The sequence below is a fragment of the Syzygium oleosum genome, unplaced genomic scaffold, assembly GCF_021117445.2.
Source record: "Syzygium oleosum isolate NSW1041296 unplaced genomic scaffold, Sole_v2.1 Sole_v2.06, whole genome shotgun sequence".
In the NCBI taxonomy this organism is placed as follows: Eukaryota; Viridiplantae; Streptophyta; class Magnoliopsida; order Myrtales; family Myrtaceae; genus Syzygium; species Syzygium oleosum.
This window is the reverse complement of record NW_026607490.1, coordinates 4262407-4285422: the sequence shown is the minus strand read 5'-3', so window position 1 is coordinate 4285422 and position 23016 is coordinate 4262407. Positions and strand designations below refer to the sequence as shown.

General features: G+C 43.6%; 3 long non-coding RNA genes and 1 pseudogene across 4 annotated transcripts; 2 read left to right on the top strand and 2 right to left on the bottom strand.

Moving 5' to 3' along the window:
• Positions 1 to 471: 471 nt before the first annotated feature.
• On the top strand, positions 472 to 2559 carry LOC115663434 (uncharacterized; annotated as a pseudogene).
• A 2892-nt stretch (positions 2560 to 5451) lies between these two features.
• LOC130138343 (uncharacterized) lies at positions 5452 to 8755 on the bottom strand. The gene is made up of 4 exons (XR_008816743.1): positions 8253 to 8755; positions 6479 to 6928; positions 6177 to 6307; positions 5452 to 5791 (listed from the first exon to the last, which is right to left on the bottom strand). It is a non-coding gene; the product is annotated as an uncharacterized LOC130138343 (long non-coding RNA).
• A 5389-nt stretch (positions 8756 to 14144) lies between these two features.
• On the bottom strand, positions 14145 to 17129 carry LOC130138521 (uncharacterized). Of its 2 annotated transcripts, XR_008816885.1 has the most exons (5): positions 16438 to 17129; positions 15946 to 16108; positions 15718 to 15795; positions 14969 to 15048; positions 14145 to 14712 (listed from the first exon to the last, which is right to left on the bottom strand). It is a non-coding gene; the product is annotated as an uncharacterized LOC130138521 (long non-coding RNA). The 2 variants fall into 2 exon arrangements; XR_008816884.1 differs by having other exon boundaries at positions 15718 to 16108.
• Positions 17130 to 20547: 3418 nt separating this feature from the next.
• LOC130138467 (uncharacterized) lies at positions 20548 to 21804 on the top strand. The gene is made up of 3 exons (XR_008816871.1): positions 20548 to 20725; positions 20881 to 20988; positions 21631 to 21804. It is a non-coding gene; the product is annotated as an uncharacterized LOC130138467 (long non-coding RNA).
• The last annotated feature ends 1212 nt before the right edge of the window (positions 21805 to 23016 follow it).

Below are 23016 nucleotides of genomic sequence, written 5' to 3'. Positions count from 1 at the left end.
TTGTTTCTGAATCTAAATTTGCTTCTAAGTCTGAACTTGCTTCTGAGTCTAAACTTGCTTTTGAATCTAAATTTGCTTCTAAGTCTGAACTTGCTTCTGAATATAAACTTGCTTCTGAATCTAAATTTGCTTCTGAGTATGAACTTGCTTTTGAGTTTGATTACCTAACTCGCCTGTCCAAAATCGATATTTTTCTAAATCAAGGAAGTTTTATCTTAAAATCTGGTTATGTGTACTTTTTGGACTTGAGTAGACTTTAGCCTGTTGAGTCTGAACCCATATTGCTTCATACTTATTTGCTCAAATGATGCATTTCTTTGTTTTAAAGGACAAAACCGTGATGCTCGGTATGGGATGGGCCAAAACGGTTAAATGCATGCAAATACTTGGTTGTCATGGATTGCATGAGAATAATATTAATTCTGTTGCCCATTTAGTGGTGTGTGACGATGCCCCGGGGAGTATTTCGGGATGCCTCGGGAGTCGAGATGCCCTAATGATCGGGATGCCCTGGGTGTGTGTCGGGATGCCTCGAAGTTGAGATGCCCCGATGGTCGAGAAACCCCGGGAGTGTTCGGGAGGATGAAGTAATGAACCTAATCGCATGAGCATGAATGTTTTACATTATATGCTTGTGTCTGAGAGAAAGTATTGTCAAATGTTACATTGCTCAAACTTTGTGGCACATCCAAACGGAAAAAGTATAACATGCATTCGAGTTCTATGTATACCGTTCGTTATGCATGTACGTTGTTTATGCTAGGTGAAGTGGTAAGCTGATTTTCCTAACTTAAAACTAGAGATTTCATTTACTAGGCATCCGCTCATCCTATTATTTTTCAGACACATAGGATGGATGATGTTCCACAGCTTCTGCGTCTTGGAGTTCCTGTATATCACGAAGCTATTTTTTTTTTTTTTTGCTAGAATATCACGAAGCTATTTATGATAAAGGGCTTGTGTATGAGTTTGAAGAACTCGTTGTAAAGACTACTTTCGTACGGGCAGTCTTTTGGAGTAGATTGTAGCATGGAGGTAGGCAACCTTGACCTACCCAGACTTTTATTTTGTGTTTATGTGATGGTTGTATGGGCTTGTAAATTTGATAAGTGGTGAATATAAGAAGCAAAAGTATTTTGACTAAACTTGTGTGTAATTCATGTTTAAGGCATGTTCAAATTTTGACTTCCGTTGGCCTAATTATTAATAATATTAATGGACACATGTCGCGCGTGACGTTCTGGGGCGTCACAACCTAGCCCCTTTATTTTCTTTCCTTTTATTACCCCTGGGCCCACAAGCTTTTCTCTACAGCTTCAAGGAGTCAAAGGATTAACTCCTTTTGTTGACCACCCAATTACAAGAAAATATTGGGTGGTCTCGGACCGCCAAGTCAGCGTGGTCCCTGACCACTCATGAGGCGCCACGTGGTCCACGTGGTGCGAGTGGGGCAGGCTGGTCAGGAAGCGTTTTTTGCACAAAAAATTAATATTTTTTTCCCCTTAGCCCTGCACGCCTCCCCTGCATGCTGAAAACCTACCCCACTTTCGAGTCTCTCCCCTCTCTCTCTTCATTAATGGCGGCCTCCTCCTTCTCTCTCCTTCTCTATCCTTCTTAGCGCTCCGCCTCTGCCTCCGCCTCCGCCTGCCCAAGAGCAACCAGCCGGTGGTGCAGGGCATTATCCGGAATGGGATGAAGATCGCCCAATCCATTTTGTGGGGCATTCGGCGGGAGCGCAGGTCGTTCGGGTTTTGCAACAGATGCTAGCTGATAATGTACTTTTGATCTTCCTCATTAGCGAGCATACTCTAGTACATGGAAGGACAGTCATTGACAACATTTTCAAATGACTGGGGTTGATGATTTTAGGCATTCAAGGGGTATGAGAATACTTCTGAGAGCTGGGTGTTGAGTATCACATCCTTATCAGGGGCATTCAATGGGACCACAAGAACCTACTTAGATGGAATGCGGTGAGTTTGGGTTTGGCCTGTTATCTTGGCTTTCAAATCTCATTCACGGGTCACCACTGCAAGTTTGATTTCTTAGTGTGATTTCTATAAGCTCAACTGGCTTGGGTAGATTTCTAGCGGTGCTTCTAATCTGGCGGGAAAGTTGTCTTTTTTTTCCTTTTTCCGTTGCTGAAGTGCTGAAATGAGCTTTAATAATTCAGGCCGGAGGATGGAAAGACAATGAAGGCAGTATGTCTACTTCAGCTTTGCCGTCTCGGAGTGATAGTATACGATTGGCTCGACATCCCGTGGTTGAACGCCTATTACAATTTTGGTTTTGATCATTTTGGCATTTCTTGGAAGAAAGTAGGGATTTGGGGTCTTTTGGATTGCATATTGGGAAATACAGGCCCCTTTGCCTCTGGCGATTGGATTCTCCCGGACCTCACGATTCAAGGGTCAATACGATTGAACAGCCATCTGCATTCTTTCCCCAATACATTTTATTTCAGCTTACGCCACCAAGAGTACTCGAAAGATCCTCGGCATCACAGCTTCCTTCAAGCATGCTTGGGATCCACCCGCTGTTTTTCATAAGGGTAGATGAGTCAATGGCGGCATCCTCCGATGTTCCTCCTCCTTACAAAGGCTACAGTGAAAATCTTACGGTATATGTTTCACTATTAGTACATTTACGTAAACTTAAGGGGAGCTTCCTTCGATAATGTTAAAAGTTCATTCCGACAAAGATTCTATCGCCTCATCAACTTCATTTACTAATTTCTGCATTCTAGGAATTCTGTGAGTTTTTATGCACTGCATATATAAGATTTTTATTCTGTATTCAGTTAATACTGAGAATAATCCGTGAGAGGAACCCAAAAAATAGGACATGAATAAAAGGGAAAGAAATATAATTCATCTCATAGTTTTAAAAAATACTTTCACAGGGATGATGTAACGACCCGGTCCGACGAGGGCGGGGAGTGGTCGCCTGGGCCAAAAAGGGCCTGGATAAGGAACGGCTTCCGGCAGGCTTCTAGGATGGCAAGGGGGGCATGTCTCCTGTCCCACATCGCCTAGGGAGGGAGCTTTGGGCTTGCTTATAAAGGCTTGGGAAACCTTAACTTGTAAGAGGCCTTTTCTAAGGGTAGTATGGGCTGCCCTCGGAGGAATAAAACCGTGAGGACTTAGTGTCCAAAGCGGATAATATCTTGCGAGTGGGACCGGGTCGTTACAGGTGGTATCAGAGTCGACTCCCGACCGCGTGTGGGGCCACAGCACCAAAAGGGCCTGGACAAGGAGCGGCTTTCGGCAAGCTTCTAGGATGGCAAGGGGGGCATGTCTCCTGTCCCACATCACCTAGGGAAGGAGTTACAGGTGGTATCAGAGCCGACTCCCGACCGCGTGTGGGGCCACAACGAGTTACAGGTGGTATCAGAGCCGACTCCCGACCGCATGTGAGGCCACAACAAGGACGCTGTGCTCGAAGGAGGGGAGAATGTAACAACCCAGTCCGACGAGGGCGGGGAGTGGTCGCCGGGGCCAAAAGGGCCTGGACAAGGAGCGGCTTTCGGCAGGCTTCTAGGATGGCAAGGGGGGCATGTCTCCTGTCCCACATCGCCTAGGGAAGGAGCCTTGGGCTTGCTTATAAAGGCTTGGGAAACCTTAACTTATAAAGGCTTGAGAAACCTTAACTTGCAAGAGGCCTTTTCTGAGGGTAGTATGGGCTGCCCTCGGAAGAACAAAACAGTGAGGACTTAGTGTCCAAAGCGGACAATATCTTGCGAGTGGGACCCAGGTCGTTACAGATGAAGATTGGCAGGATAATGATGGAGCGCTTAACACTATATCCATGACTCACCCACACCTCCTGATCGAACATCCTAGTCATTACGTCATATCGGACTCCGATTGCTAACCCCTGGAACCAGGCATATGGTTAGTACTTATTCCTTTTCTCCGTTATTGCTCATTCTATGCTAAAGCCCGAGTGATTAAGCTTTATCTTATAATGATCAACTTTGGAGAAATGCCTTTCCACCTAAATATGAACCAAAAGATTTGAGGTCTTTTCAGTCGCTATCACTTCGAATTTGTATCAAACTCTAACAGCATGAAGCAGTTACTTTAAAAGAAATGGTCAAATTTGTTAGCTCATGCAAAGTTTATCCGTTCATCCAAAGATTTGAGGTCAACACTTGATATATTTCACCATGATCATCCTCCCTATGAAGAACAGTATGTTGCATTATTAGACGGCATAAACGATAATCACTTAAGGTTAGTGATTGATCCAGATGGGTCAGATAGAGCATCATCTGTTCTGGCCTTCCTTGAGGCCTATGATTCAATCCACAAACAGCATACTTTGGTGTAGTTTCAATCCACAAACATTTTGAATCAGAAGGTGCCCATCGACTTAATTAGTGGTGGAATCAGATCTTGCGGTTGAAAATGATAAGTTTGAATGCCCCGGCGGTGAAGAAGTTTGACGTATTAAGAGAATTCTATTCAATTACCCACTTCCTTTTGACGGAAACCGCTGAATTGTTTTTTTCTCCTGCTAGTCGTTGTCCTGGCAAGTTCTTGCTAACATAAAATGAGACAGTTTGGCTTTACACGGTTGCGAATTGGTGGATTGCAGGTATTACAAGACCGAGGAAGCTGATCGCATACTGTTCATTGTGAACCGTGAGAGAGCGGGAGTTCAGTTTGATCTCATATATGATAGCATCTTCCAACGTTGCCGGAAGCATGTATTTAGGAAATCTCTGCCGACATTGCCGAATAACATAGTTACTGACGATGAGTAGAAGAGGACACTGGAGAGGAAGCTTATGGTTGCCCGTATTTATAGCGTTTCTCCGACTCCATGTCGTTCTGTTGAGTCGATGCCGATTTTGGCACATCATTTTGATGAAAACAGAAGCTCTAGGAAGGCTTAGAATTAAGTTTGTGAAATTATTTGAAACAAGCAGATTTTCTGGCATCAAGTCTACAGAAATTCTTTCTGCATCTTTACAACCATTTACTCTCTCTCTCTCTCTCTCTCTCTCTCTCTCTCTCTCTCTCTCTCTCTCTCTCTCTCTCTCTCTAAGCTTACTGATTACTGTATCATCTGTGATATAAGACAAACTCGGGACATCTTGGGTAGCCACTAGATACCAAACTTATTCCATCATCTTCCTCTAAATCGAGCATGGCATCACCAAAGGCAGATGCTTAACAAAAATAGAAACAAATTCCAGCAGGAATCCACATACCATGATTGGTAAAGCATGGATAATGCCATGCTGGATTCTTCTGAGGACAATTCAGTGGCTAAGATCTTTCCAACCATATGTTCATTACAGCACTCAAAGACAGGCTGCAACCAAAGTCACCAAGTCTGAATACTAAACAGATCCACAATATGAAACTGAAGAACCAGATTGTGGGATTATACTGAAGACAAAGATCAAAGTGTATTTTGCAGACCTACTCCACAGAGTTAATATGAATTGAAGATCTCGACAGCACATTCATTCACATTATCAAAATGGTAAATCTATCAAAAGTATGTGAGTACTACATATTTGGGGAACCACCAACAATTAAGCCCAACCAAAAGAATAATTATACAGCGTCGAAAAACAAGAAAACAGATATTATCCGCATCAAACCACTCTTCAAAAAGCCTGCATTTTCTGAAGCTTCTGTCATTGTCCATCAGTCTTGGCATGTCTGGTAAATCTACCTCAAATAAGCCTCAGTTCATACTCGCCTGCCATTGTAATGTATCTCACCCAAGGAAGAGCCTGGTAGCCGGTCTTCTCAATAATCTTCAGGTACCGCACCTAAAACAGCATCAAGGATCAGAAATAAAACGGAATGAATATTCTGCTTTGCTTGTTGAAATAAAGGCTTCACCGCAGAATATGTCCAGCAATCTAAGAAACTAATAGTATATAAAATAATTTTGAACAATGTAATGCTTGGATATTTTGGCATTCAAAGATCTGTACGTCTTCTCATGGCAAACCTTCTGATTCTTACTAAAATAGTCGTGAAGAGACTTCATCTAGGATTTGATATGTCCATGCCAACCATTTTTTACTAATAAATCTTACCCTTCTTCTTACATCATTCTTTCTCCAACAGTTAAGTCAAACCAGACCAATACCATCCTGTCTTTCATGAAGAAACAGATAGCCAACAAGCGTTTCTGAGGCAATATGCTACCTTGTTCCATCCGCACTATAAGCCATCATGGTGCACCATCGACCGGGAGCACCACCATAGTCCACTCTAGATCCCAGGCAATCATACAGCCAAGCTTTTATCTTACCATCAATGTCGGTGGAGAAAATAAACTGCAATAATGAAAAAGTGAGTTATATAGTCGACTCTGGGAAACTGCTATCAAAATAAAATTACCAGCTGCACATCTAATTTGGAAAAACTGGTAATACAGTCTGCTTGAAATGATAAGAGTATAAGCCAAGAAAGTAGAAAGCGGCAAACTGCTCTCAAAGTAGATGAACCTGAATATTTTCCTTGTAATGTGGGCAGACTGAATACACTGGAGCTTCATTGGAGCAGGGGTGGCCTTAACGTGCTTCGTCGGCGACGGCGGGGGAACAGCCACTTGACGAACGCCGGAGCATCGAGCGAGCGAGCGTCGGATCGCGAGAGAGGGAGACCTTTCCTTTGCTGGAGCAGGGGTGGCCTTAATGTGCTTCGTCGGCGAGGGCGGAGGAACGACCGCTTGATGAACGCCGGAGCTGAGAGCGAAGACGAGGGAGGCCTTTGCTTCGTCGGAGCAGGGGGTGGCCTTAATGTGCTTCGTCGGCGACGGCGGGGGACGGCCGCTTGACGAACGCTGGAGCAGCAAGGAACGGCGGACCAGCGAAATCTCAGCATGAAAAATTCAAAATTTGTGTGCAGGGCAGAGAGAGGGGGAGAAAGATGAATCTGGGACTGGGATCATAAACCTACAAGCAACACATCAACCTTCAGTCAATTTCATGCCTTATATTCATGTAACTGCCAAACTTCATTGTGCTCTGATTTTCCTAATGACACAGATTTCTCAGGTTTAGGATGTCACTAGATTCTGACCATCTTAGAAAAACAAGAAAATTTTCAGTTTCACCTGTCACCAAAATGTTCTTAAGACCTTCTTCTAAGCCCCTCTGCTTCTCTCAAATTCATTAAAAAAAGTTATAAAAAAAAAACCAAGGATGACACCCAGAAAAGAAATGTTTCCTTATATAACCGAAAGAAAAATTTTAATATCATATGCTGGGCATTGTGCTTTACAAAGCTTTGTTCGAGGCCCTGAAGAATATTACTCCCAATATGTGATTTGTATCATGTAATTGGGAGGAAAGGCAATTCCAGTTGACAATCAGTAGTAATAAACGGATTTAGCAACCATTAATCATCTGCTCAGGCCTGCTAAGCCAACATATTTTTGAAACATTATCTAATAAAAGTTTGCAAGTTCACTCATAGCGTAATTCCATAAATTTGGTATTTTGGATTAGTATTTTCGTCCACAAAGGCAACTATGTTAATGCATACAACTCGAATTGAAAGAAAACAAATGTCTAATCCACACCAAAGGATTGTCAACATGAACCAAGCAATTAAATGCCAATAGTGTCTGCTATTGCAAGGGATGAAGTATGCGAATAGCTTTTCAATTGACAACTTCATTAGCCATTTTGGTCTTTTAACAGTGGCAAACATTAGATTGTAAAAAAGTACAAGGGCAGGAAACTTAGAATTGTCGACGCTTGTTCCGTATTGCTCCAGATCCAACACCAAGTCATGCAATATTGCAGCATATGACTACCGATCAACGAAAGTTTGCAATGATTTACAGGCACTAAAATTGATTTTTTGAACAAAAAAAAATCAATCACAATTCATAAGCAGAAGAGCCAACACATGAAACCATAGAACTGTGATTGATGAGAAAATTATGCAAGGACATGTATATTTGGTGCAAGGCCGCGCAATTCTCCACCAATTTATTCAGAGCCACACTATATCATTTGCCGCCAGACTGCGAACATTCTACGCATACAAAAACCAAGGCACCCTAGTAGTAACCTAGTGACTATACTTAACTGGGGAATATCATCAAACAGATAGGGGTCCATCGAACGAGCTTCTGAATTAACTTTTTGTAGCAATTCCTAGCCCCCAGAACAAATACAATCTCTATAGTGCATCAAAATAATTACGAAAACACGCATTTTGGACACATCAATAACAACAGTATAGAAGCAATGGACTTGGAATGCTTACATCATCCCAAACTGAGGCTATCTCCTCGGCCGAACGGACCTTCACTCTCCCTACGTCCATGATCGAATCCAACGGCTTGGGCTCCAGCGGCGCGAACCCGGTGGCGAATCTCGACGTTCTGCAGGAACCGAGCGCAGCCCATCTCAAGAAATCGCCCGGGATCGCTCGCTGCTGCGTCTTTTGGAGGTTCGATCGCGTTTGCAGAGTCGACACAGCGAAGCAGCATCTGGGCACGAAAGAAGAAGGGGAAGCAGCAGGAGATGTTGGTGACGGCGGCGCATGACGGAGGAGCTTCAGCGAAGAACTGATGCGTTGCGAAGCTCGCGACGACAAAAGCTGCATTGCGAAATGCTCGAGTTGCTCTTGGGCGGGCGGAGGCGGAGGCGACGGCGGAGGTCGTGACCGGCGGGCGGGCGGGTTTCTTGGACCGGCGGGCGGAACAGCGAGTGACGGGAACGAGGAAGAGGACGCCGAAGTTACGAAAAATCTGCATTGCAAATCAAACAACAGGACCCCACCCGCACCACGTGGACCACGTGGTGCCTCGTGAGTGGTCAGAGACCACGCTGACTTGGCAATCCGGGACCACATAATATTTTCTCGCCCAACTACAGGACAAAGATGTCCACTATACATCCGAGAGATGATCTTTTGTGGGCAATAATAAATCTTGAATATTATCTCCAAGATACAGATCTTCACGACCAAATACGAAAACTTATCCAAGCGAGAGTCATGTTCCTTAAACGTTTCAACCTCGAGTCATAATTTAACAGATCCAACTGAAGTGTATCGGGATCTTCTATCACGCCCCGAACCCTATGAGCGCGCAACATCCCTCCGAGGTCGTTATGAATGCGACGTCCTAAGACGCATCGCCGACCCAATCGATTTACTAACGAGATTACACATGCGGAAGCGAACTTAAATTCTCCATACAACATTCAATTAAATGAGATAGTAGGGAGACAATTGAAACACAATAACAAACCACTTTATATACATAGCATTAATTACAAAAGATACATATACAAACATTAGCAAAGGCAACCACACATAACAAAAAGGATCGGTGGTTGGTTAACTTAACTCCTCTACCAAGATGGCACTCAAAAAGAGATGGAACTACATCTAGTCTCAATCCCCGCCGTCCTCTGACGGTGTCCCCGGATCAGTCATCTCCCCCTTCTCCTTGGGATCCAACTCAAAGGGCTCCAACTTCGGTTCTGACTTAACAGGCTCAGGCTCAGGGTCAGACTCCATAGGTTCCGACTCGGGGTCTAGGTCTTCAGGGCCAGTGTCCGGGCTAGTAACGACTCTGTCAGGGGGAACGATCTCCATGGGGTCCCACTCCCCTACTCCATCATAAAGAACATCAAATTCGCCAAAAGTCTCATCCCTGTCCCGGAAGCACCATGCCAAATAGGTGTGGGGTTACTAAAATGTCCCGCCCTTATCCACCAAAACTATGCTAGTATGCCTAATATACACTTGATCCTCTCCTACTGGGTACTCTGTTACCATGTGCTCCGTATTCATAGGTATTCCAAAACGTTGCGGAGGGTCATTCATGATCAAGGTCGAGGGCCTGAAATGTTTGAATTGCAACAATGAGAATAAATCTCAATAAGTAAACTACCTAAACCTCGACTAGGATAACACGTACTTCCGGACAATCCTAACATGCAGTTCTAACTATCTAGCAAGGTTCCATCGAGCACTCAACGTCCATACTATACCACACATGTTCTCAAAGCACATACAACTCATGGCATTACATAAACATGCATAACAACAGTTAATAACCCAGACATGCTCAACATCTATTCGATCACATAGCATTCACCAATGCATAATACACTCGAAGTTGCCTAGATTATTAACGGCCCATCGGGCCACCGAACTCCCGCCGGTCTTTTGGCATAGCCAGGCATCGTCCCGCTACTTCGGCGACGGCAACATCGGAAATCGAACAACCCCTGGCAAGCCGAATACCCGACGTTATTTCAATTAGGAGCATCGATCCGGCATCCATCGCGATCGGCAACGTCTAGAACCCCCGCCTAGACGACATCCGAACTCCCACCAGGCATCGTCTAGAACTCCCACCTAGACGGAACTTGTCATGGCCATGCACGCAGACAATCACTCATTGCCAATTTTCATCTTTCTTAATTAGCCAATGCAGAGTGTTTATGACATGCATTTTCCTACGAACGAATATGTCATGAATCGCACTCATTTCCATATCAAACATCATTATTTGATCACAATCAGCCATGCTTAGCCAAAATTAGCCATAATTAACCACACGATCCATTTTCAAGCCACCCGATCAACATTTAGACCACATGATTAATCATCAAGTATAAGATCCACCATTAATCATCATTTTCGGCCACATGATCATCATCACAATCACACGATCAAGCCTTAGTCACATAATCAGCCATGATTAAACTAATTAACCACATGATGATCAATCACAACCACACGATCAACATTAGACAATTAATCAGCCATGATTAAACTAATTAACCACACGATTATCAATCACAACCACACGATCAAATCAAACCTTCAATCAGCCACATGATCAAACATTAGCACATGATCATCTAACTTAAACCACATGATTAACATTAGCACATAATTAACCAATCTAAGCCACATGATTAACATTAGCACATAATGAACTAATCTAAGCCACATGATTATCATCTGACTCATCAAAATCAGCCATTACCACATGATTATCATCACCACACGATCAGCCTCTTGATTAAACCCAATCAGCCATTAAACTATCACAATTAGCCAAATCAAGCCAAATTAGCAATATTAAAACTCTTGATCAGCCTAGGGCCACACGATTAGCCTCTTTAAACCTCAAGATCAGCCCTTTGATCAACATGCTCAGCCACTAAATTAGTCCACTAATCAACCTATAGTCAGCCACTAATTTACTACTAAACAGCCCCTAAATCATATCCATTAGTAACCTATCAACCTAATCAAGGTTTAGGAAGTTACTTACCACTAAACCTAAGCCAAAGACCAAACTAAACCAACTGCAATAGCCTCCGGTCGATGCAACAACTCCGGCGAACGGCGGCGGCGAAACGGCGAACCGGCGAGTGGTGGCTGGTTTCGGCATGAACGACGGTTAAGGGCGGTGGTTTCACGGTGAGATGGTGGTGGTGGTCACGGCCAAGGTGAGAGAGAGGGAGTGAAAGAGAGAGAAAGTGAGCTGATCACAAAATGGAAGAGAGAGAGAAGAGAGAGAAAATGGCTGATATATCTCATCTAAATGGAAGGTTGAGATCAGCCCTTGGTCTCCAAGCAAGATCCAATGGCTAGGGTTCAATCTTGACAAAGCTTCTAGAAAGGGCAAACAAGCAAATAACCAAAAAGCAAGGGGCAATCAGGTCCAAAGGCATTCGGCCACACTAGGGGGAACAGGGACCAACATGCCCTTCCACTCAACAAAGAAGTCCTAGAACACTAAGGGGTAAAAGGGTCTTTTGCAATTTCCAAGCCGAATCTCACTTTTCCAAGCATTTCCAAACAAACCGATAACTAAGCAAGCTTAACGAGGCGATGTCCATTAAATTAGTCTTGATATCCTTGAAAGTTCAACACCCAAGTTCGAATTCCATTTCATGGTCAAATTCAATCAAACGCTACTTTAGTGTATCTCAAACTAACGGGCGGTTTTTAGGAGTTACGCGTATCGACCCGTGGCTGATTCGATATCGAGCCACGTTTAAGCTTACTCAAGCCATGGCGATTTTGGTTGTCATGTAATTGAGAGGGTCAATCGCTAGTTCCGAAGGACACGATCGTTCGGAATTGGTTTAAGGACGTTCATAATCCATATAATGGTCAAATGGAATCACCCGCGATCCAATTGTATAACATTAGCGAATCGTTCCATAACCCTCCTTAGATCGGCCTATAATGGCCCAAAATATTCCCTCGTGAATTGTTATGGTCGAAGTATCAATCCATGGTTAAGTTCTTAGGTCCACATACTTAATTCCTAGCTAGCCTTTCCCTAACGGTTAGTCTACTCGAGAGTGATCAATTCCGAGTGAGATTTAACTAAAGTGCATCAATGAATTACTCATTTCATAAATCCCAAAAATGGGTTGAACTTCAGGATGTCACATCTGCCGGTTCGAGGCCGGTCCGATCCAGTTCCGGTCGGTCCGAGCATCCCTAAACCCAACCCATCCATGGATCCCAAGCATCGACCTTGATATCCCCATGCCCAGAAACGAAACCACACTCGTCGACGGTCAAAGCTAAGTGGCTCCAATGTAGGAGTGAGCATGGTCCAGATGGGCAGTTCCCATCATGGAATTAGGAACCACCCACTAAGGACCGGTTCGAAAGATTGGAACCGCATGTTGTTCCATAGACCGCGGGTCTAATTCCCGGGTAGATTCATGGAATCGGTCCCACCAAATTTCAAGCAAATGGAGGTGATTGAGAGTGATAGAGGGAAGTGATGAACAGCTGAGTTGATGAGAGTTGAGGCCGTGAGTCGATGGGCGTTGAGTGAGATTCTGAGTGGGAAATAGAAAGACGACTCAAACAAAATAAGAGTGAAACAAGACGAGCACTGGGCGTTGAGCTTCAGATTATGGATTTTAGGGTTTTCATCTTTCTTAAAATGTTTTGTTTTGTTGGAAATTTTTCTTTAAAATTATATATATTATCTAGGGGTGAGCGGTTCCCGGTCCGGTCCGGTCCGGTCTAACCTAAGAACCAGGAATCGAACTGGGAGGACTGGTTCCCAGTTTCTAGGACCGGGGATCGGACCGGCTAGTCTTGGGATCGTGGACCAAATCGGACGGTCCGGTTCCAATGGGACCAATCACTTATTGGTAAAGGCAAGAGGGAATTGGGAAATAGATTAGGCTTTCTATTTTTTTCAAAAATTTTAAAAAGTAAATAAATATATATACGAAAAAATTAGAAAAATATATATATTTATCGGTGCGGTCTGGTCGATTCGATCGGTCCAGTTCCCACCCTAGAACCGGGAACCGGACTGCTCGGAAACCGGTTTACTTTTAGGAACCGAGAACTAGACCGATATTCCCGAAAATCGGACCAGACCGGTCTGGTCCCGGTTTGGGCGGTCCATCTTGCTCACCCCTAATATTATCGATCCGGTCAGCGTGGGCGATTCCACGCCTAGAATCAGGAGCTGATCGATACTCACCGATTCTAGTAAATTGAAATCGGGAACTACCGATTCTAGGCTAGTCCTGTCCAGTCCAATTCTTGGCGGTTCCCAATTCCTTTGCACACCCCTACTCCTACGGCTTGCCAAAAGTCAATTTTCGCAAGTCGAGTACCCAAATTTTCAAAGTCATGCGTGTTAAACAATCGAAAGTAGAATCTCGCTTTACTTCCTACGGAAAAGTTTTTTGATTTGATATCGTCCGACTAGAGAAATGGGCGGACATAAATTTAATTCTCTTTCTTGCCGTTTTAATCCACGGGGATATCTTTATAGACAAAGCTAATATCACATCGGAGAAGCACCTATTGACGGAGGCGACACGAACATAACGTACGCAAGTTTTATAGCATCGTTAATAAAGATATACGTAGTGTTTTTCCTATGACACAGCTAGGCACAACGATAAAATCCAATTACAACACCCGAACACGAGCTTAAGTTTTAAGCTTTCAAATACCTAACAATAAAAAACATAAGGTTATCAAAGTAAACATATTATTTCATGAATAACATTCATGTGTCAAGAATATATCAAATGATACACAATTAGCCGGGTAGGTTTCAAGTTCTTTCAGGTTTGAAACACGCATAAATTTTCCAAGATCAATTTGGGCTTTGGTGTTTGCGATCTCCTCTTTGGTATCACCCTTTTCATCTGAACAAGAAAAGATGCGAAAACAGATGATGATGCATATGTGCAAACAAATATTAGATGGCCAAAACAGAAATTCACGCGAACAAAATTGAGCCGATCCCGATAGTAATAGACATTAAACACCACAGCACAATCACTTGGAGGTGATTGTGCATTATCTTTTTGGCAGCTTGATCTGATCTCACAGCAGCAACAACAGCAGAATCCCCACTATCTTGATGCCGAAGAGGCTCGAGTCGTGCTCGGGTCATGGCGGCGCGGGCGAGGCCAAGCTGTAAAGAACGAGAAACACGATGTGAACAAGCACCGAGCTAATCGAGCGGAGCACGAGGAAGCGAGCGATTTTAACGGTAAGCAAACTTACCCCGGCGTGGAATAGACACATTTTCCGTAACCTGCGAAACAGCGGAAAGTTCATGTTTTAGTACTTCCAATGTAGTGTGACTCGATACATTAGCTCGTGTTTTGCAGATCAAAGATCAGATTCCAAAATCTTAGCCCCCGTTTCCATGCTGGAACATCCATGCTGCGTTCGGCAGGAGGAGACCCTTAGAAGAAGTGAATATCCAAGGATCAACACCACACAGAATAATATGTGTGATCAACTAGGAAACAATGGCTGTTTAAACTAATGATACCAGATCTAGCTTATGATTAGAAGCTATCATATGGCTGATCAAAAGAGGAAACAGTATGCGACCGTCGATATATAAATATCCAGGAGATCGAGGAAATAAAAAGTTCAATACAGGATTTGCTCAAGTCATATTCAATTAATTATGCAAGAAAGATAGAAGTAACAACCTGATCTCTTCGGAGTAAATACTAATAATGTCACCGGAAAATAGCTCATACTTGTAACGGCAGGTGGCACAGGAAACAATCTGCGGCAGCAGGTTTCGAATAAGATGTTATCACAATAAAATGTTTGATGAGTACTTGACATAAGTATGCGAATGAGCTATCATAAAGCTGAAGAGCAAATAGAACTAGACTCTCGAGATCAAAATGCTCATAAGCAGAGTTAGTTATTAGACTCAATCAGGGCACAGAATTCTATGAACCCATAAACAATCCTCTTACAAGTAAAATTGCATCCACCTCTTGGTCATTCATCGACAATACAAAGAAGAAAACTCAGGGAGGATGACCGAGTCGACCCTACTAACAAAAGAGCAACACGAACTCGACAGGAAAATGGACAAGGATTCATATCCATAAAAAGCACCATACATCGATATTTTGAACTTTGGAAAGGAGAAGGTATCACAGCTTACTTTAATCCTAACCATGACTCTGCACTATTTATGCAGCGCTAGAGAAAGTTGTGAAAGAACTCAAACTATGTGGCAAAAGGCAAGTATACTTTTATTGCGTAAATCACAATGATCATCCGATTCTAAATCCCGGCAGCACATCTACGGTGGAGTCCGCCTACCTTAACATCTAGGCACGCTTAGTAAGCAATACTTGGAACAAAGTATAGAACTTGAAGTTATCTTCGATAATGAAATGGCATAATCAAGACTAAGAATTGAACTTTGGTAGCATACTTGAATACCATCTTGCGGTTGTGCAACAGCGACAGCTACCATACAACTTGGACATCTCACAACCTTCCCGAAAGGGACCTGCTAGAAGCAAAAAAATTCCAGGTAGTGCGGGGTCGGTAGGAAAACTACCAACAATTATCCAAGTAACAGTTTTCTAAGGCAAATGCATGCATAATTGGCAGCCAAAACAGCTTTTAAATTTTAAGGCAAGAAACAGTAGGATTTTACCTCCACACCGGGAGAAACCCCTACTTGGCATATGATATCAATCACACTTAGAGCATCAGAAACCCTTAGTGATGCTGCAAGACCTGAACTAACAGTGTGTATAAGCGCACGTCAGGCCTGGACCATCTCCACCGGTCGACATAAATACCGTCTTCACCTGGACCTGGCCATCATCAAGATATCAACATTAGATTCAGACACACATTTCAAGTGATCCCCACCTCATTCCAGTTGAATTTCTAGACTTCCTCCTACGAACCAAGCATATTCATTGTCCCTCCCTACAAAAAATTATCTAAACGACATTTCTTCCCTCTTTAAGCCGTGGAACAGAAGAAAGCACCCACTAAGTAAGAGAGGAAGTTAAGGCAATAGTATCAACCGGCAATTGCAATAAAGCATTGAGCACTTCACACGTTGCGATTATTGATGAACACTCAGTTCAGAAATCAGAACCCCGAAACACCATGTACATGAAATAACAAGACACACCTTGATCGAAAGTTGCGCGCATGGCGTAGAACACGGACAGAGCCAACCTGGCATTGCCGCGCTCAAGCGCTGCGGCCATAATCGAGCAGCAATCCGACACACCGACCACGCCATGCCCTCCCGCCGGCCTTCTCCGCGATGATACGCAGCACCTCGTCAGCGTCCCCAGCGCCGGACGCTTCGCTGACCACCTCGTTGCTCAAAACCACCGAGGAGGAGGACGACGGCTCGCCGGCGACGCTGCTCTTGCTCTCGCTCAGCGAGGCCCTACACTCGAAGGAGGAGCACCGCGAGACAGCGGGGGGAGGAGCCGCCGAATCCCGGAGATGGCGCGGAGCCGGCGGGCAGTGGCTGCTGCCGCCGCTGCTGCAGAGGAGAATGGACAGCAGGGCGATGTTGGTGGTGCTCGGGGAGCAGCATCGGGAGAGGTGGAGGGAGGAGGAGTGAGGGCAGCGAGAGAGGCAGGGCGAGCCCGAGCACAAGCTCAAGGTCATTTCCAGACTTTCCGTCAGCGGCGATGACGAGAAGAGGAGGAAGAAGATGGCGGCGGCGACGGCGAGAATGGAGTGGCTTCGTTCCTTGAGATTTCAGAGAAAATGAGAAGACGAAGGCGATTTTGGGAGAGAGAAAGCTTCTGCTCGTGTTCGTGAGGCTTTTGTTTGTGTTTGTGACGTGAAGAGTGATGAGGAGAGAGAGAGCTCCTTCTCCGGAGGAGGGAGGGAGAGAGCAAGCATTAACAGAGCTAACGGAGATAGAGATGGGAGGAAATTTTTAAAAGGGTTAATACCACGAAAAACCCTAAACTGGTATACTTGTGACATATTTATCCAAAATTATATTTTTAACCATAAAAAACCCAAAATTGGTACATCTATGACAATTTTACTCCAAACATACCACATAAAATCCTGAACTGGTACACATGTGACAATTTTACCTCGAACAAATTTTTAATATTATTTTTTTGATTTTTTTTGAATTTTTTCTTTTCTTTTTTTTTCCTTCACCTTCAACCTCTGGTCGGTCGCCGGTCCGGCGACCGGCCAGAGGCGGAAGCTGGCGAGGGCCGCCCTCGCCAGATCCGACGAGGGCGACCCTCGCCGGTATCGGGCGAGCGCCGCCCTCGCCGGCGTCAGGCGACCCTCGCACATGTCGGGCGAGGCCGTCCTCGCCCGCCAGGGCAAGGGCGACCCTCGCCCGACTCGAGCGAGGGCGGCCCTCGCTCGACGCAGGTGAGGTCGCCCTCGCCGGATCCGACGTCGGGCGAGGGTCGCCCTTGCCCCGGGCGGCGAGGACGGCCCCTGCCCGACGCCGCCGAGGCGGCCCTCGCTCGACGCCGGCGAGGGCCCTCGCCCGACGCTCGGCGAGGGCCCCTCGCCCGACGCCGGCGAGGGTGGCCCTCGCCGGCTTTCGCTTCTGGCCGGTCGCCGGGGTTTGAAGATGAAAAAAAAAGAAAAGAAAAGAATAAAAAATAAAAAATAATATTAAAATTTTAATTCAGGGTAAAATTGTCACATATGTACCAGTTTGGGATTTTTTTTGGTAAGTTCAGGGTAAAATTGTCACAGGTGTACCAGTTTGGGGTTTTTGGTGGTAAAAAAAATAGTTCGGGGTAAAATTGTCACAGGTGTACCAGTTTGGGGTTTTTTATGGTCAAAAAAATAGTTTGGGGTAAATGTGTCACAAGTGTACCAGTTTAGGGTTTTTCGTTGTATTAACCATTTTTAAAATCACCTGATAGGTGGGATCCACTTTGACACATGTTGCATACCTAATGGATTGTCTCACCGATGACGTGGCGAGACAGTCTTACACAATATTTTCTCGCACGTTGATGGATCAATTTGGACTTTCTGCTCACTTCGATTCAATGACACAAATAACTATGTTTCTTTCCCATAGAACAACATTATCTTTCACCAAAATTTGTCGCCGAGTTTCTAAGTACTCGAAATGATCCCAATCGTTATGTTCTTATTCATTGTAGATCTACTCAATGCAGTAACAATTATGCAGACGAAGTAATAACTATAATAACGAGAATAACGATAATTTTTCCCATTTCACGCCAAGCATAAAATATACGACTGCCTCTGCTAAACTTGCGTCTCTGTGAGCCTTCTCTCCTTGGAGTCCGTAGGCATAGGCAAGCCTCCTGATTCCACGTCACCGTCTCTCTCTCGCGAAGCGCAGTCGCATACCCACAGCCAAAAAACAAAGCGCGCACGTTAGTCCTTGCCTCGGCACCCTCACTAAAATACGCCTCCCCTGCATAAGAACAGAGACAAGCCAGCCACCACACCCGCGTTTCGTCTACCACTGGATACTTTGTCCTTCTGGAGGAGAAGGAGAAGCGCCCCACGCTTGCTGCTTCCTTCTACGCAACTCGTTCTTTTCGGTTCTTCACACACGAACATGAGATTCTTCCTTTGCTGACGCAAGTAGCCTCAGCCCAGAACTGAACAGAGCCTGCAACTGATGATGGCTTCGCTGTAGATTGCGAGACCCGCTTTCGCTTCGGCTTCCGTCCCCCAATCGAAATTCAGCGGGAGCTCGAAGTGGTGTAAGGAATCGGGTGTTGGCCGGCCGTGAGGCACGACCGACCGCCCTAGGAACACCATAGCAAGAAATTGAAACAACGGTAAAAAGATAGGCGGGATTTGTGCACCTGTTTTGGAATGCATTGCCTCTTGAACGCGGAATGACAACGAACCGGTGCCGGAGCGCTTCTTCCCTATAACCCCTGGAGTCCCTGGCACTATGAGACTACCTTATCACGAGTGCCGTATGTGAGTTTTGAGAGTGTTTGAGAGAGAGTCGGGTTAGGGGACGGATCTCCAGCTCTGTTTATAAAGTTTAGGCCTTCTCATAACGGGACGAGCTCAACTCGGCCCACACAAGCCAGGCCCATATCAAATCGATTAAGAATTTTTATATCCAATCTTATTAGACTAAATCCGTAAATAATTAATTACAATCTCAATTAATGTAGCCCATATACAAGAAAACTCTTACATCGGGAACATGAGGGTTTTGAGATTGATGGATTGTGGGTATTTGAGGGATGGTTTGAAAAGGCGGTCTTTTGTTTCGTGTAAAGTCTAGGACGGCGACGGGAAAAGCAATGGAATTGGCGAGTTCCCTTCTTTTGCTCTCTTCGTCTGTTGCTTCTCGCATTGAAAGAGGCTTCCTTTTGTTTCTGGTGGTTTCCTCGGGCGGGTTGATTCTTGGGCTGCCTTGCTTTTTTTTCTTGTTTTGTTGATGTTTTGCGTTTATGGGTATGCTCTGCAATTTCATCTTTCAAGCTACGCTTACGAGACATGCTTCTCAAGCGGGTCGAAGATTACCCAGTTGGATGAATTGAGACAATACGGCACAAATTTTTGTTTCTTTTTTCCTCTCGATCGATTTGAACGTCATTGTGAGAAGTTCTGTTTGCTTTCTTAGTTGTGTGTGCGCTTTAGTAGGAGCCACTACTCATACAGCGTCCCACAATGCTTAATGGTTGTGAACCGAATCAATCTTGTAGTCTTCGGGGGATGCGTGAACCTGGATGCTAAGCGGTGCTGGTGGATTGAATGGTGCTGGTGATAATTCGTTCTTGAGCGGATTCATTTGTTGGAATTAGTTTATTTGAATGGTCCAGTACGCTTTTGGCGGCTCATTTGTGGATCTTAAAAAATTGCTTGCTGAATCAGCGAAAGGTGTCTTGGTTACTCCAGATTAAGCAGGATTTCTTGTCACCACTTATAGCAAGTTGATGGAAATTAAGGAACTTTCTTGGGATTTATTGAGTTTCCCACTTGTATCGATAGCTTTTCTTGCAGAGAGAAAGGGAGAAAGGGAAATTTCATTTACCTGTCCAAAAAGAAGAGAGAAAGGCAGGGGAGGGGAGATCGAGGTTTCGTTCTTTAATCTTGTCGTTGAAGGCAGATTGTGAAGAATTTGTGATTCTTCACATTACTTTTTCTTAGGTTTATATTTATTATGATCTCCTTCCTTTGCATTTGTCCATGTGTTGTGTACATGAGAGTTGAGCCGTTCCTGTTTTTAATCATGACATTATCAAATTACTGCAGGTGAAGAACCACCTGAATCTTTGATGAAAGAATTAAAGAGGGGCATGACTCCCACTTCATTGCTTGAGGACACAAAAAAGAGCAGCTACGACAGTGGATTAGAAGGAGAGAGGGGTTTTTCGAAAAGAAAAGCAGTCTCTACTGAACCAGGAAATAATTTAACCAACCAAAGGGAGCAGTCCATGGCATTGAACAGTGAGGGCCTCGTGGTTGGCAAATTCAAGCTCTTTTCTCATTTTGTTATCAAGTTACAACTTTTATAGCTCAAACCTTAAATAATGAGTTTTGACAGTTTTTCTCCCCTTTGTTCTGGCTCATGCGACGTGCATTCAAGAAACTGAAATTACATATATATTCTTGGCAGGGACTGATTCCACGGGCTAAACTTTTGTTAACACTTGGAGGGACTTTCTTCTTGGGGTTTTGACCACTGATTCTTACAAATGTGGCATCCTTTTCTGCTCTGTACCTCGTAAGCTACCTTTCTTGGCCTTCCTGCTGTACATGTGACTTCCGTTAGATTGCCACTGGCCAGACACTTATTATACTATGAGACCCAGTTCTGTGGAATATCGTTTTCTACCTGACTTGTCGCTGCCTAACGTTATAGCAATTTGCCTGACACTTACTATGCTAATGGGAACCAATCCTGTGGAACTTTATTTTTCTCGCCGACTTGTCAGTGCCTAACCTTGTAGCGATTTAAGCACATTTGATGTTCTGAAATGAAGTCCGTGAATAATAATCTAAATCTCTTCTGTTGAAATTGATATAATGCCTAGGACGATGTCTTAGTCTAAAAATGCTGTGGCGCTTACGTTTGTTCGAGTTGCCAGGAAAATATGCATGAAATGGATGGTTGCTTGCTCTATCATTTGCGGTCTTTTCTTGTCCTTTTGATCATTATATTGATGTACGTATAAGTGGATACTACAAAGGTATGGACTCAATAATGTCTTAGCATCATTTAAACTTCACAGCATTTGCTCAGGCTTATTCCGATTCGATTTTCTGTCTAGTGCCGTCTCTTCGGAACTCTTGACTGCGTTTTGATTTGGAAGCACTTCACGGATTCCATGATCTAAATGGCAATACCCCTCTGTTTATTTGACAGTATTTTGGACTGACTTTTGTCCACGATGGAAGCAATGTGCAAGTGTCGCCACCCCAGTACATCAATCCATATGCGCTTCTCGAAGACGAAAGAATATCCGAAACGGCTCCTCGAGTTAATTGAAGCAGGAAACGTCATCACTCGAGCCAATTCATTGAAGATCTCTGTTGCAACTTGCTAGTTACGGCCACAAGTTTCAATCAATTTTCTGACTAGCGAGTTATATATCTGGACCTGACCCATATTTATATTGGGTTAATTTGCATAAACACAATGTCCATAACTTATCAATTACTACCAATATTGATTCCATGAAGGTTTCGCCAATTCTTTTATTATTTGGCTTGAATCTTGCCAGATTTCATTCAATTTTGTTTGTCTGCTACCGAATGTGCACTTTCTGGTTCCAACAGAATATAAAGATGGCATTCAATTCAACCAAGTTTGAGCTAGGATAGTGATTACCCTCGCATCTGTCGGTGCTTTCTAGGAGTCACAATCTTTTTCCTTTTCTTTTCTCCAAAATATCTACAATTAGTTATACCCTATCAACAGACAAACATATACTTAAGTTAATCTTTTTACTTTACCTTTCACTTATTTCAATTTTAAATTTTGAATCTTTCCTATCTTACAAAAGAATCTTACTGAAAAAGTCCAAATCTTGAAATGTTTTTCTATTTCCATATATGTGTATTAGTTTTACATCGTGTAAATAATTTATACATATAAGTTAATAATTCAAATTTTTTGTAGTAAGATGATTTTGCAAAATTTCTTACATGTCAAATTTGTTACATACAGATAACGTGTGTGCACTTTTACCAATATTACAACAATGAATAGTCACTAACTATGTTTGGCATTTATATGTTTCTAATATGGCTGAAAATTTTCGACACTACTTGTTGCTAAATGTGTTTGTGTCAATAAGTTTAAATGAGTTAATCAAAACATATAGAAAGTTGGTTTCCCACTAGAGAGCAATGTATCGAACCTAGAATGGTGGGACATAACTCATAAAACTAATGGTGAAGCTTATGGCTTCTACGAATCGAATTTCTGCTAAGAATTTCCCTAACCATTCAGCCTCACTACGATCTAACTCAAAAGCGATGACCACTAATTCAATTGTAGATACCACAACATAGATATTACAATACCTTTTTCATGTTGTTATGTAAACTGAACCCATAGATAAAGTGAGCACGAGAAAACTTTTCAAGTAATGTGATACAATAAAAAAACAAGGAAAGCAATTTTTGAAAATACTTCTCTACGACACTTTTGACCTTTCAAAGTTGCCAAACTTCGTGATAGGAGAAAAGACACTTTTGCAATAGACATAACCCATGTGGAAATCTTACTTATTACGGCATATTGCGA